We start from the raw sequence: 12963 nt of genomic DNA on the forward strand, positions 1-12963 counted from the left end.
TTACGATGCCACTTGCAGAATATCATCAGCAGACTATGCTGATTCAAGATAGGTAGGTCATTTGCGGGCGATCAAAACAAATTTGCCGAAAAAAATAAAACTTGAAAATTTTAATAACCCAACTTATGCTCCTAAGTCGACGGCTGAAAAAAATACTCAGAATCGGGTCCTTACGATGCCACTTGCAGAATAACATCAGCCGACCATGCTGATTCAAGATAGGTAGGTCATTTGCGGGCGATCAAAACAGATTTTCCGGAAAAAAATAAAACTTGAAAATTTAAATAACCCAAATTATGCTCCTAAGTCGACGGCTGAAAAAAATACTCTGAATCGGGTCCTTACGATGCCACTCGCAGAAAAACATCAGCGGACCATGCTGATTCAAGATAGGTAGGTTATTTGCGGGCGTTCAAAGCAGATTTTGCGGAAAAAATAAAACTTGAAAATTTGAATAACCCAACTTATGCTCCTAAGTCGACGGCTGAAAAAAATACTCAGAATCGGGTCCTTACGATGCCACTTGCAGAATAACATCAGCCGACCATGCTGATTCAAGATAGGTATGTCATTTGCGGGCGATCAAAGCAGATTTTTCGGAAAAAAATAAAACTAGAAAATTTAAATAACCCAACTTAAGCTTTTAAGTCAACGGCTGAAAAAAATACTCAGAATCGGGTCCTTACGATGCCACTTGCAGAATGACATCAGCCGACCATAATGATTCAAGATAGGTAGGTCATTTGCGGGCGATCAAAGCTGATTTTGCGGAAAAAAATAAAACTTAAATACTCGTATTTTAATAACCCAACTTATGTTCCTAAGTCGACGGCTGAAAAAAATACTCAGAATCGGGTCCTTACGATGCCACTTGCAGAATATCATCAGCAGACTATGCTGATTCAAGATAGGTAGGTCATTTGCGAGCGATAAAAGCAGATTTTGCGGAAAAAAATAAAACTTGAAAATTTTAATAACCCAACTAATGTTCCTAAGTCGACGGCTGAAAAAAATACTCGGAATCGGGTCCTTACGATGCCCCTTACAGAATAACATCAGCAGACCATGCTGATTCAAGATAGATAGGTCAATTGTGAGCGTTAAAAGCAGATAATTTGAAAATTTGCATAACCCAACTTATGCTCCTAAGTCGACGGCTGAAAAAAATACTCAGAATCGGGTCCTTACGATGCCACTTGCAGAATAACATCAGCCGACCATGCTGATTCAAGATAGGTAGGTCATTTGCGGGCGATCAAAACAGATTTTCCGGAAAAAAATAAAACTTGAAAATTTAAATAACCCAAATTATGCTCCTAAGTCGACGGCTGAAAAAAATACTCTGAATCGGGTCCTTACGATGCCACTCGCAGAAAAACATCAGCCGACCATGCTGATTCAAGATAGGTAGGTTATTTGCGGGCGTTCAAAGCAGATTTTGCGGAAAAAATAAAACTTGAAAATTTGAATAACCGAACTTATGCTCCTAAGTCGACGGCTGAAAAAAATACTTAGAATCGGGTCCTTACGATGCCACTTGCAGAATAACATCAGCCGACCATGCTGATTCAAGATAGGTATGTCATTTGCGGGCGATCAAAGCAGATTTTTCGGAAAAAAATAAAACTTGAAAATTTAAATAACCCAACTTAAGCTTTTAAGTCCACGGCTGAAAAAAATACTCAGAATCGGGTCCTTACGATGCCACTTGCAGAATAACATCAGCCGACCATGCTGATTCAAGATAGGTAGGTCATTTGCGGGCGATCAAAGCAGATTTTGCGGAAAAAAATAAAACTTCAAAAATTTTAATAACCCAACTAATGCTCCTAAGTCGACGGCTGAAAAAAATACTCGGAATCGGGTCCTTACGATGCCCCTTACAGAATAACATCAGCAGACCATGCTGATTCAAGATAGATAGGTCAATTGTGAGCTTTAAAAGCAGATAAGCCGGAAAAAAAAAATTTGAAAATTTGCATAACCCAACTTATGCTCCTAAGTCGACGGCTGAAAAATATACTCAGAATCGGGTCCTTACGATGCCACTTGCAGAATAACATCAGCCGACCATGCTGATTCAAGATAGGTAGGTCATTTGCGGGCGATCAAAACAGATTTTCCGGAAAAAAATAAAACTTGAAAATTTAAATAACCCAAATTATGCTCCTAAGTCGACGGCTGAAAAAAATACTCTGAATCGGGTCCTTACGATGCCACTCGCAGAAAAACATCAGCCGACCATGCTGATTCAAGATAGGTAGGTTATTTGCGGGCGTTCAAAGCAGATTTTGCGGAAAAAATAAAACTTGAAAATTTGAATAACCCAACTTATGCTCCTAAGTCGACGGCTGAAAAAAATACTCAGAATCGGGTCCTTACGATGCCACTTGCAGAATAACATCAGCCAACCATGCTGATTCAAGATAGGTAGGTCATTTGCGGGCGATCAAAGCAGATTTTGCGGAAAAAAATAAAACTTGATAATTTAAATAACCCAACTTAAGCTTTTAAGTCGACGGCTGAAAAAAATACTCTGAATCGGGTCCTTACGATGCCACTTGCAGAATAACATCAGCCGACCATGCTGATTCAAGATAGGTAGGTAATTTGCGGGCGATCAAAGCAGATTTTGCGGAAAAAAATTAAACTTGAAAATTGGAATAACCCAACTAATGCTCCTAAGTCGACGGCTGAAAAAAATACTCTGAATCGGGTCCTTACGATGCCCTTACAGAAACATATCAGCAGACCATGGTGATTCAAGATAGATAGGTCAGTTGCGGGCGTTAAAAGCAGATAAGCCGGAAAAAAATAAAACTTGAAAATTTGAATAACCCAACTTATGCTCCTAAGTCGACGGCTGAAAAATATACTCAGAATCGGGTCCTTACGATGCCACTTGCAGAATAACATCAGCCGACCATGATGATTCAAGATAGGTGGGTCATTTGAGGGCGATCAAAGCAGATTTTGCGGAAAAAAATTAAACTTCAAAATTTAAATAACCCAACTTAAGCTTTTAAGTCGACGGCTGAAAAAAAATACTCAGAATCGGGTCCTTACGATGCCACTTGCAGAATAACATCAGCCGACCATGCTGATTCAAGATAGGTAAGTCATTTGCGGGCGATCAAAACAGATTTTCCGGAAAAAAATAAAACTTGAAAATTTAAATAACCCAACTTATGCTCCTAAGTCGACGGCTGAAAAAAATACTTTGAATCGGGTCCTTACGTTGCCCCTTACAGAATAACATCAGCAGACCATGCTGATTCAAGATAGATAGCTCATTTGCGGGCGATCAAAACAGATTTTCCGGAAAAAAATAAAACTTGAAAATTTAAATAACCCAACTTAAGCTTTTAAGTCGACGGCTGAAAAAAATACTCAGAATCGGGTCCTTACGATGCCACTTGCAGAATAACATCAGCAGACCATGGTGATGCAAGATAGGTAGGTCATTTGCGGGCGATCTAAGCAGATTTTGCGGAAAAAAATATAACTTGAAAATTTGAATAACCCAACTTATGCTCCTAAGTCAACGGCTGAAAAAAATACTCAGAATCGGGTCCTTACGATGCCACTTGCAGAATAACATCAGCCGACCCTGCTGATTCAAGATAGGTAGGTAATTTGCGGGCGATCAAAGCAGATTTTGCGGGAAAAAATAAACTTGAAAATTTGAATAACCCAACTTATGTAGGTTTAAACAATATAAAATGCATTATGAAATGTGTTCGTAATGGATAGTTAAATAAATAAAAACTTATTCTAAATACTAACTAAATATAATTTATAAATGTTGATGGTAAGTATCGCAGGCGGGGACCGCGAGTGTGGAGTCGATTTCGCTGATTAGCGAACTAGACTCCACATTCGCGTTCGCGGCTTCGCGCCCCGATTCCCGCACGAGTGTGGAGGGGGCTTAGTATATAAGTGGATCAGTCATGGATTCTCTTTGCTCGTACAAGACAGTCTTAAGCCACTCGTGTGTGGAGGGGGCATTATACATGTGCGGTGGGGGGAATGGACCGAACGGGACAGTCTTATACTAGAAGACGCTTTCTCTGCTACACCTACTGAAAGATACTTGAAGATACATGTATCTTTCAGTAGGAGTATGGTGCACATAGTATGGTTTATAGTGGGTAACAAATAAAGCCCATCACAGATACGGCATCTGCCGATATCTTTTAAGACCCCTCCACACTCGTGGGCGAATCGCGGAGCTAAGCCGCGAACGCGAGAGTAGAGTCGAGTTCGCTGATCTGCGAAATCGACCACACTCGCGTTCGCGGCTTCGCTCCGCGAGGCATCTGCAGATGAATTGCGATGTATTGGTCTGTATATTTCGTTTCTCTCACAATTTGCAAAGTGTTGCTTCCCAGCGAAATCTTGGTGTCGTTATAGCTGATAACTTAAAATGGGAGGAACACATTTTGGGTTTTACCAAAAAGGCTAACTCTGTTTTATATATGATTCAGAAAGCTTTCCGTTATATGGATATAGTTATTTGTTATACAAGGGTGCATAGTTGTATTTTACCCGCGAGTGTGGAATTGATACACGAGCAAGCGAAATGATTCTATAGTTGAACCACGAGCGTAGCGAGTGGTTCTAAAATAGAATCCTGAGCGTAGCGAGTGTTTCAACACACGAGAAGTAAAATACATCTGCACCCGTGTGTAACACAAAACTTTTCCCCTCACTATAGCGAGGAAAGTGCAACATCCACAGGCGTTAGATCATCTTCGTCACTGGAATCGCTTTTTTTTACGATAATACGATATTATAACAGAAAACTCCGGAAGTTGTGCATTTTTACGTGTCGGAGCCGGTGAGAAAAATTTTGTTGACAATGCTGACATTTCTGACGATGCGTTTTGAAATTGCATCGACTCAACTTGTGCGTTCAGAATTACATTCAACATCATTTAAAAAACAAATGTTTCTTATGGAATTTAAGGTTTATGACTTAAAATCATTAAATAAAGCCAAATTTGGTATTTTTTATTAAATTTTCAAACCATTTATTTAATGATAATTAATATCGAACGAACCATTATTATGAGCGTTTTACGTTTTGTTATCTGTCAAAAGCTACTTAAACCACAGAACTAGGATGACATAAGCATAAACTTTAGGACTGTGACTTAAACACGCTCCATCCAAGGTCAAATTACTTTCCCCACTAGTGGATAAAATGCGTTTTTCCCCGCTTGTTTTAAAGGATAAAAGACGGCTTTCCGAGCTAGTGAGGGGAAAAGAATATTTTCATTAAACTCTATATAACATACGTAAGACCCTTATTGGAATATGCCTTCCAAATTTGGAATCCATATTTCCGAAAGGACATCAACCTTATTGAAAGAGTCCAAAGAAGAGCAACAAAACTGGTGCCATCTCTTCGCAACCGATCTTACGAAGATAGGTTAAAGGAATTGGGCCTGACAACCTTGGAGCAGCGAAGGCAACGTGGTGACTTAATAGAAACATACAAAATACTCACAGGACACTACAACGTACCCGGGTTAAGTGACATTTTCACTCGGAATATGAATGACAGACTGAGAGGACATTCTTTGAAGCTGGCACGGACGCAGAGTAGTAGCAACCCAAGACGACACTTCCTGTCTAACCGTGTAGTGAAAGTGTGGAACAGTTTGCCCGAATCCGTAATCAGTGCGCCTTCAGTGAACTCCTTTAAAAACAGACTCGTCAAACATTTTACGAATGGACAAAACACAAGTGATAGGACATTGATATGTACGTATCAGCTATTTTAAGCTGCGTGTGCATTCGTATATAGTAATAATAATAATAATGTAGGTGCTAAACAGAGAGCGATATATATTTTGGTAAAATTTCCAATCTATATATATAGGTATATTACGCGAGGCCGATTTTTGTTCATCCCATCAGATCTACAGTTATGGTCCGATTTTGATAAATGATATGTCATTAGATTCGTCTCATGCTACAGATTTGCAATAAGCTCTTAGTTTTTTGATTTTTTTCCGAAAAAGTACTAAAAAGTTAATTTGAAAAAATGTACCACGTGACCTTTGTTCTGACTTGAGATTGAATTGAACTCAAACCTATATCCAATGTATGTAAGGTATCCAATCCATTCAAATATTTGTTTTGAGACTGTAACATGCATACACCATACTAAAAATTATATTAAAACACCATACAATTTTATTATTGTGTTTGACAACATGTCAGACATGTGTTATCCACATCGTACTCATCAAAATGACACATGTTTATTTTATTGTTGCTTTGGCCCATAGAAGGTAGGATCCTATAGAAGTGGCTTGCGCCCGTGAGGGACAGAATTTGTAGCCCACCAGCCCACCATAAACCATACAAATCGGTGGGGAAAAGCAGCTATATTTACTTCAAAAAGCACGTACGGCGAGGTTTGTTCTTATGAGGATGTTAAATGATGTCGGATCTTTAATGTAAACGGTCAGCCAATGGGGTTGGCAACTGTCAAAGGTTTGCAGAGATGGCGCCATCATAGCTTGCCCCTTTTTCTATAAGATTTGGCTTAAAGGGCATTAAAAAAACAAAAATTTGACACAATTCTAGGGATTGACAGGGCAAGCTATGCTGGCGCCCTCTGTTAATTATTTCGACCGGCCAACCCCATTTTCCGCATCGGTCCGCGCCCTTGGTGCAGTGCGGCGTATGTGCGATCGTGTGTAAAATCCGTAACAGACTACCGCACCGCACCGCGATCTTGGTGCGCCACACCCATAAGTGAGAGCGAGAAAGAGAATATCTCGAAAAGCCGTATTGGTGCGGTCAAAATATCTCTTTCTCGCTCTAACTTATAGCTGCGTCCTTAACGTATGTACAGTGACAACCTTGCACACTATCGATACGTGCGCCGCACCGCACCAACGCTGCAGTGAGTTGTGGTAGTCTCTAACGGCTTTTACGATAGTCTGTTAAATACGGCTATAATATTTCTTTCTCGCTCTAACTTATAGCTGCGTCCTTAACGTACGTACGGTGACCACCTTGCGCACTATCGATACGTGCGCCGCATCGCACCAAGGTCGCGGTGAGGTGTGGTAGTCTCTAACGGCTTTTAAGATAGTCTGTTAAATACGGCTATAAAGCGGCTAACACATTACCGCACCGCACCGCAACAGCGAGAAAGAGATATTGCTTTCTCGCTCTTACTTATGGGTGCTTCACACAATGACCAGTGCGGTGCGGTAATGTGTTAGGCGCTTAAGGTGGGCTGCCGTACGCAGAGAGCGAGAAAGAGATATTTTGACGGTACCAAGGTCGCGGTCCAGTCGTACATACTTTGAAAAACATAAATATAAAAAAAACTAAATTAGGTTCAAGGGCCTGACACTCTTTGATAGAGAAAGATAGTCTTATTGCGATTCCTATAAGAGGAAATAGAAAATAGTGCCACGCTTTATCTTTATCACCGCACGGGCATTTTTTCATGGTCGGGTTTGCTATGATGGCATAACCCGACCATGAAAAAATGCCGAATGAAATGGAGGCGATGGCGAAATACCGAAATTTATAACAGTGAAAGAGAAAAAACCGGCCAAGTGCGAGTCGGACTCGCCCACCGAGGGTTCCGTACTTTTTAGTATTTGTTGTTATAGCGGCAACATAGATACATCATCTGTGAAAATTCAACTGTCTAGCTATCATGGTTCGTGAGATACAGCCTGGTGACAGACAGACGGACAGCGGAGTCTTAGTAATAGGGTCCCGTTATTACCCTTTGGGTACGGAACCCTAAAAAGGATTATGCTGCCATACATGAAACTGTCAATACATGAATATGTCTTTCTCTTACCCCTGGTCGCTCGGTTTCATGTCCATAACTACGTGTATATACTATGTCTATTATTAGGTCAGAGGGTCTACCGCGAAAACCGAATTTCGCAAATTGCGGGGATCTTTCTCTTTTACTCCAATGAAGGCGTAATTAGAGTGACAGAGAAAGATGCCCGCAATTTGAACTTCGATTTTCGCGGTATAGCCCAGGCACGGAATGTCACGGAATGTTTGTAAAATGTTTGTGTCTCATGAATAATAGGAAAAAGAGAATTAAATATGAATTATACTCTAGCCTTATGAAATTTTAGGCATGAGAGCTAAATGACAAGAAGGCATCCTATCCAAGAAATCTTGATTTACCGTATCATATCGCGGCCGCGTATCATGATTTTTAGTTTAGAAAGATGCGAAAAGATAGACAATAATTATGTCTTTTTTGCATCAAAACTAACGATCACAAAACATGCTGGTAGGTGCTACGCGACCGAAATATAATACGCTAAAATTATACAAACGTGTCGCCATTTTATAAGAAACTAGCTTTTGCCCGCGACTTCGTCTGCGTGGAATTAGTAATTTGGGTATCTTAATTCTTAAACAAATCTGCTTTTTAATCCATCCTTTTTTCACCCCCAAATTGGCCCACACTATACATTTCCAGAATTCCTTTCAACCCTGAATACAGAAACAAAAGGCGCAAAGATATAATAGGTATTCAAACCGTTCAAAGGAAACACGTATTTTCATCTAGATTTTTTGTCTTCTTGGGCCCATTTTTGTACAACAGGTTAAATGTAAAACTAGACCTATACCCACTTAGCTATGCTTGTTGTAAGAATACTCTACGACGCGCCCTTCAAAATATGACGTACGATGATACAGAGAACCTACTAATAGTCGTAACATGATTGTGTACTTTGAAATTTAATACTTAAGACCCATTTTGTTAAGGTGATAAGACTTCTATTGTGTAAGTACTACTATTAATTTATAATTAAGTGAATAATTAAAAATTGATTAATTTTGTCCTCCGCTGCCTGAAACACAGGAACTCCTAGTTCAGGCATTCGTAAACCACTTTCCTCTACTAACAACTCTTAGTCTTAAAGATGAACCTCTGTACAATACTTTTTTCAATAAATTATTTGTTTGTTTGTTTGTTTGTTATTTCCACCCCATTTTTTACACCCTTAAGGGATGATTTCGGGGATAAAAGTTATTTTATATCATTTCCCACAGCTCAAACTATCCCCATACCAAGTTTCATCTAAATCGGTTGAGCGGTTATTGATTCCCCATACAAATTTCCACCCCCCTTTTCACCCCCTTGAGGGGTGACTTCTGGGATAAAATGTATCCTATGTCCTTCCCCGGGACTCAAACTATCTGTATACCAAATTTCAACTAAATCGGTTAAGCGGTTTAAGCGTAAAGAGGTAACACACAGACAGACAGACAGACAGACTTTCGCATATAAATGAATAATAAAATATTATAAAATATTACTAGCTTTTGCCTGCGACTTCGTCTGCGTGGAATTAGTAATTTGGGTACCTTAATTCTTATCTGCTTTTTAATCCATCCTTTTTTTACCCCCAAATTGGTCCACACTATACATTTCCACCCCATTTTTTACACCCTTAAGGGATGATTTCGTGGATAAAAGTTATTCAATATCCTTTCCCACAGCTCAAACTATCCCCATACCAAGTTTCATCTAAATCGGTTCAGCGGTTGATTCCCCATACAAATTTCCACCCCCCTTTTCACCCCCTTGAGGGGTGAATTCTGGGGTAAAAGTATCATATGTCCTTCCCCGGGACTCAAACTATCTGTATACCAAATTTCATCTAAATCGATTCAGCGGTTTAAGCGTGAAGAGGGAACACACAGACAGACAGACAGACTTTCGCATTTATAATATTAGTATGGATACAGTAAAATATATAGTAATAATATAGTTATATAGTATATAGTATGGATAATTATGTATAAGATTTCATATTCTGTGGGTATAGTCAGCATCAAATAGATAGTGACAGCCAGTGATTCATCTGAAGACGTCACATTTCCTGATTTCATTAAGCGTTCAGTCTTAGGCTGCCTGTCCACAGGAGCGGAGCGAGGTGGCGGAGCGATGAGCGAGGAAAAATCTCCGCTCTGAAATTTTAATGAAATTCTATTGCTGGATTTTTTCCTCGATTACCGCTCCGCTCCAGTGGACAGGCAACCTAACTTTTAGAACCATACTCTAGCGCAACGGGTCTCTAGTTTTAACATATAGTTGTTCAAGCAAATCTTGTCAGTAGAAAAAGGCGCCAAATTCAAATTTTCTTTGGTACGATATCAATTCGCGCCTACATTTTTAAAATTTGCCGCCTTTCTCTACTGACAAGATTTGCTTGACCAGCTATATTTAACTTACTTAAAGTGACAAGTGTTTATTATTCTATAATTTTATTGTAGTACTAAAAAAATTAATTCTAATTATGACAATAGAACATAATTAGTTATTTACCTATTTTGTTTCACTTTATTTATCATTCAATACATTTAATTTTTTTATGCCTTTAGTCCTAATCATCTGCACTTTCAATCCGGAGGTCGCGGGTTCAAACCCCGGCTCGTACCAATGAGTTTTTTAGAACTTATGTACGAAATATCCTTTGATATTTACCAGTCGCTTTTCGCTGAAGGAACACATCGTGAGGAAACCGGACTAATCCTAACAAGGCCTAGTTCCCCCTCTGGGTTGGAAGGTCAGATGGCAGTCGCTTTCGTAAAAACTAGTGCCTACGTCAATTCTTAGGATTAGTTGTCAAGCGGACCCCAGGCTCCCATGAGCCGTGGCAAAATGGCGGGATAACGCGAGGAAGATGATAAGTTCTAATCATCTGCGCACCACAGTTTGCTCCTCTCTCCAATTCCCTGAAATGTTGGTGCCTTATACATAAAGCCCCAAACAACTGCTTTATTTGATCACTGGTTCATCCGGCACTGATAGCATACCTTTTAGATAACAACCCTCCTGCCTACTGACAATAGGAGGATATAGAATTATAAATATAGAGAAATATATAGATTTATTTATAGGTACTGAATTACTGATCATACATCACTGTCAACATAGGTTAAAAAATACAATGTACAATTTAAGATCAAAATGAATTACAACTAGTGCCAAATATGTGCGATATTACATTGACTTTTTTTTATACTAAGTCGGTGGCAAACAAGCATACGGCCTGCCTGATGTTAAGCAGTCTCCATAGCCTATGTACGCCTGCAACTCCAGAGGAGTTACATGCGCGTTGCCGACCCTAACACTCCTCTCCGTCGAGCTCTGGCAACCTTACTCACCGGCAGGAACACAACACTATTAGTAGGGTCTAGTGTTATTTGGCTGCGGTTTTCTGTAAGGTGGAGGTACCTCCCCAGTTGGGCTCTGCTCTAGATCTGGAATGACATCCGCTGTCCTGTGCCCTACCACACAAAGCGAGATGTAATTCACAGTGCCCATACCTCTCTTTTGGACGTAGTTTAAGGACATACCCGGGTCCTTTTGGACGTAGTTTAAGGACATACCCGGGTCGGAAATACTTTTGTTATGTTATAATTATTATTATAAATTGCCTATCATACTACTTAATGTCTCAATATATTTTGATAATAATCAGTACAAAATGCGTAGTGACAAGTTTTGGTGTTATTTTTTTATACTGCGTCGGTGGCAAACAAGCATACGGCCCGCCTGATGGCAAGCAGTCACCGTAGCCTATGGACGCCTGCAACCTGTTTATTTCAAGACTTGGCATAGTATAGTAAAGAACAAAGAAGTTTTAACGGAAACAGCCCTTTCTTGTCACTAACAATTTTTGATTGGTGGCATAGGAAGATCAATCAGTGATGGGGTTTCAAATGATTATTCCCACTAGTTACCACCAAATTGGTAACTGGTAACAACAGATTTTTTTTTCACCTATACCCAGTGGAGGCAACCATGAAAAATAATTTCCAGAAAAAAGCGCACTGATAATAATCATCTTGCTGGTCAGTTGCTGATAATGCAGCTTAAGATATCATGCTTAGTACAAAATACAACTACTCCGTAAGAAAACTATTTATAAGTCAAAGTCGCCTGCAGCAATACATTTAATCAGATGATGGACTGGGCTCTGGGCATGATGTATTTGACGCTATTTTTATTTCTTTATTTGAAATCAATATACAGCGTTGAAAGATAAGTCGGGCCCTGGAGGGAAACTACCTTAAATCCTTAAGCTGGCTCATTTTACTTATATAGCTATTTTATACTGTGCTTTGTATACATAGAGATCCATGTAGCGAGGTTATCATTACATCCCCCTTGGAGTAAAACTCCGCTACAACTATGCTGAAGGCTACAAGAAATGAATTTCAACGGCGACTAATTTTGTGTAGCCGGAACGAGGGGGCTCATTTCAAACAATTTATCAGTTAAATAATTTGTGTAACAAATTGATAGTAAAATAAAGTTAATGTTAGATTTAACGATCATTTTTATTTTTAAGACCAAATGTTGGTTAGAGAAATTTTATCCTGAATAATAATACTATCGATTAGTATAATAAAATAGGGAGTGTTTGTTTTTTTATTTTAGTTGGTTCGAGTCCCGGGCGAGGCAAGCCAGTTTTAGAAAATCTTTGAATGCAGTTTTGTTTCTTTTTGAAAATAAAGGAATGTCTCCTTTAAGTAAAATGAGCCAGCTTAAGGATTTAAGGTAGTTTCCCTTCCGGGCCCGACTTATCTTTCCACACTGTATATCTGTACCAAACCACGGAAATCTTTTAATCTGTTTTGAACGCCCGCAAGTTTCCGTACTGTATCGGTTATATATCGTCTATAGATGCTTATTTAGGGCATATAATGGTTAGTTTCTGTGTCGATTGCTTGTTACGCCCCCCTGCTGGACTATCTCGGCCGGCCAATATGAATTTTCCGATTTTATTTTTTTATAGCAAATCTATTGAGATCCTAACGATTTTAATGCCTGAACAAACGTGAACTAACGTCGCCCGATGGATTCACATAGTTAGTTTGACTGATTTCGGGGTGGGGTGGTTAGCGTGAAGACAGCCACCCCACTTTGAGAAATAA

General features: G+C 39.5%; 1 protein-coding gene and 2 long non-coding RNA genes across 7 annotated transcripts in view; 1 reads left to right on the top strand and 2 right to left on the bottom strand.

Annotated features, from left to right (window-relative positions):
- Positions 1 to 12963, bottom strand: part of LOC134741936 (protein outspread) — a 427618-nt gene that overhangs the window by 314677 nt on the left and 99978 nt on the right. The window lies entirely within an intron of this gene.
- LOC134742522 (uncharacterized) lies at positions 799 to 3432 on the top strand. Its single transcript, XR_010127939.1, has 2 exons — positions 799 to 911; positions 3115 to 3432. It is a non-coding gene; the product is annotated as an uncharacterized LOC134742522 (long non-coding RNA).
- LOC134742521 (uncharacterized) lies at positions 3104 to 3437 on the bottom strand. The gene is made up of 2 exons (XR_010127938.1): positions 3391 to 3437; positions 3104 to 3218 (listed from the first exon to the last, which is right to left on the bottom strand). It is a non-coding gene; the product is annotated as an uncharacterized LOC134742521 (long non-coding RNA).

Source organism: Cydia strobilella, chromosome 6, assembly GCF_947568885.1.
Source record: "Cydia strobilella chromosome 6, ilCydStro3.1, whole genome shotgun sequence".
Taxonomy (NCBI): Eukaryota; Metazoa; Arthropoda; class Insecta; order Lepidoptera; family Tortricidae; genus Cydia; species Cydia strobilella.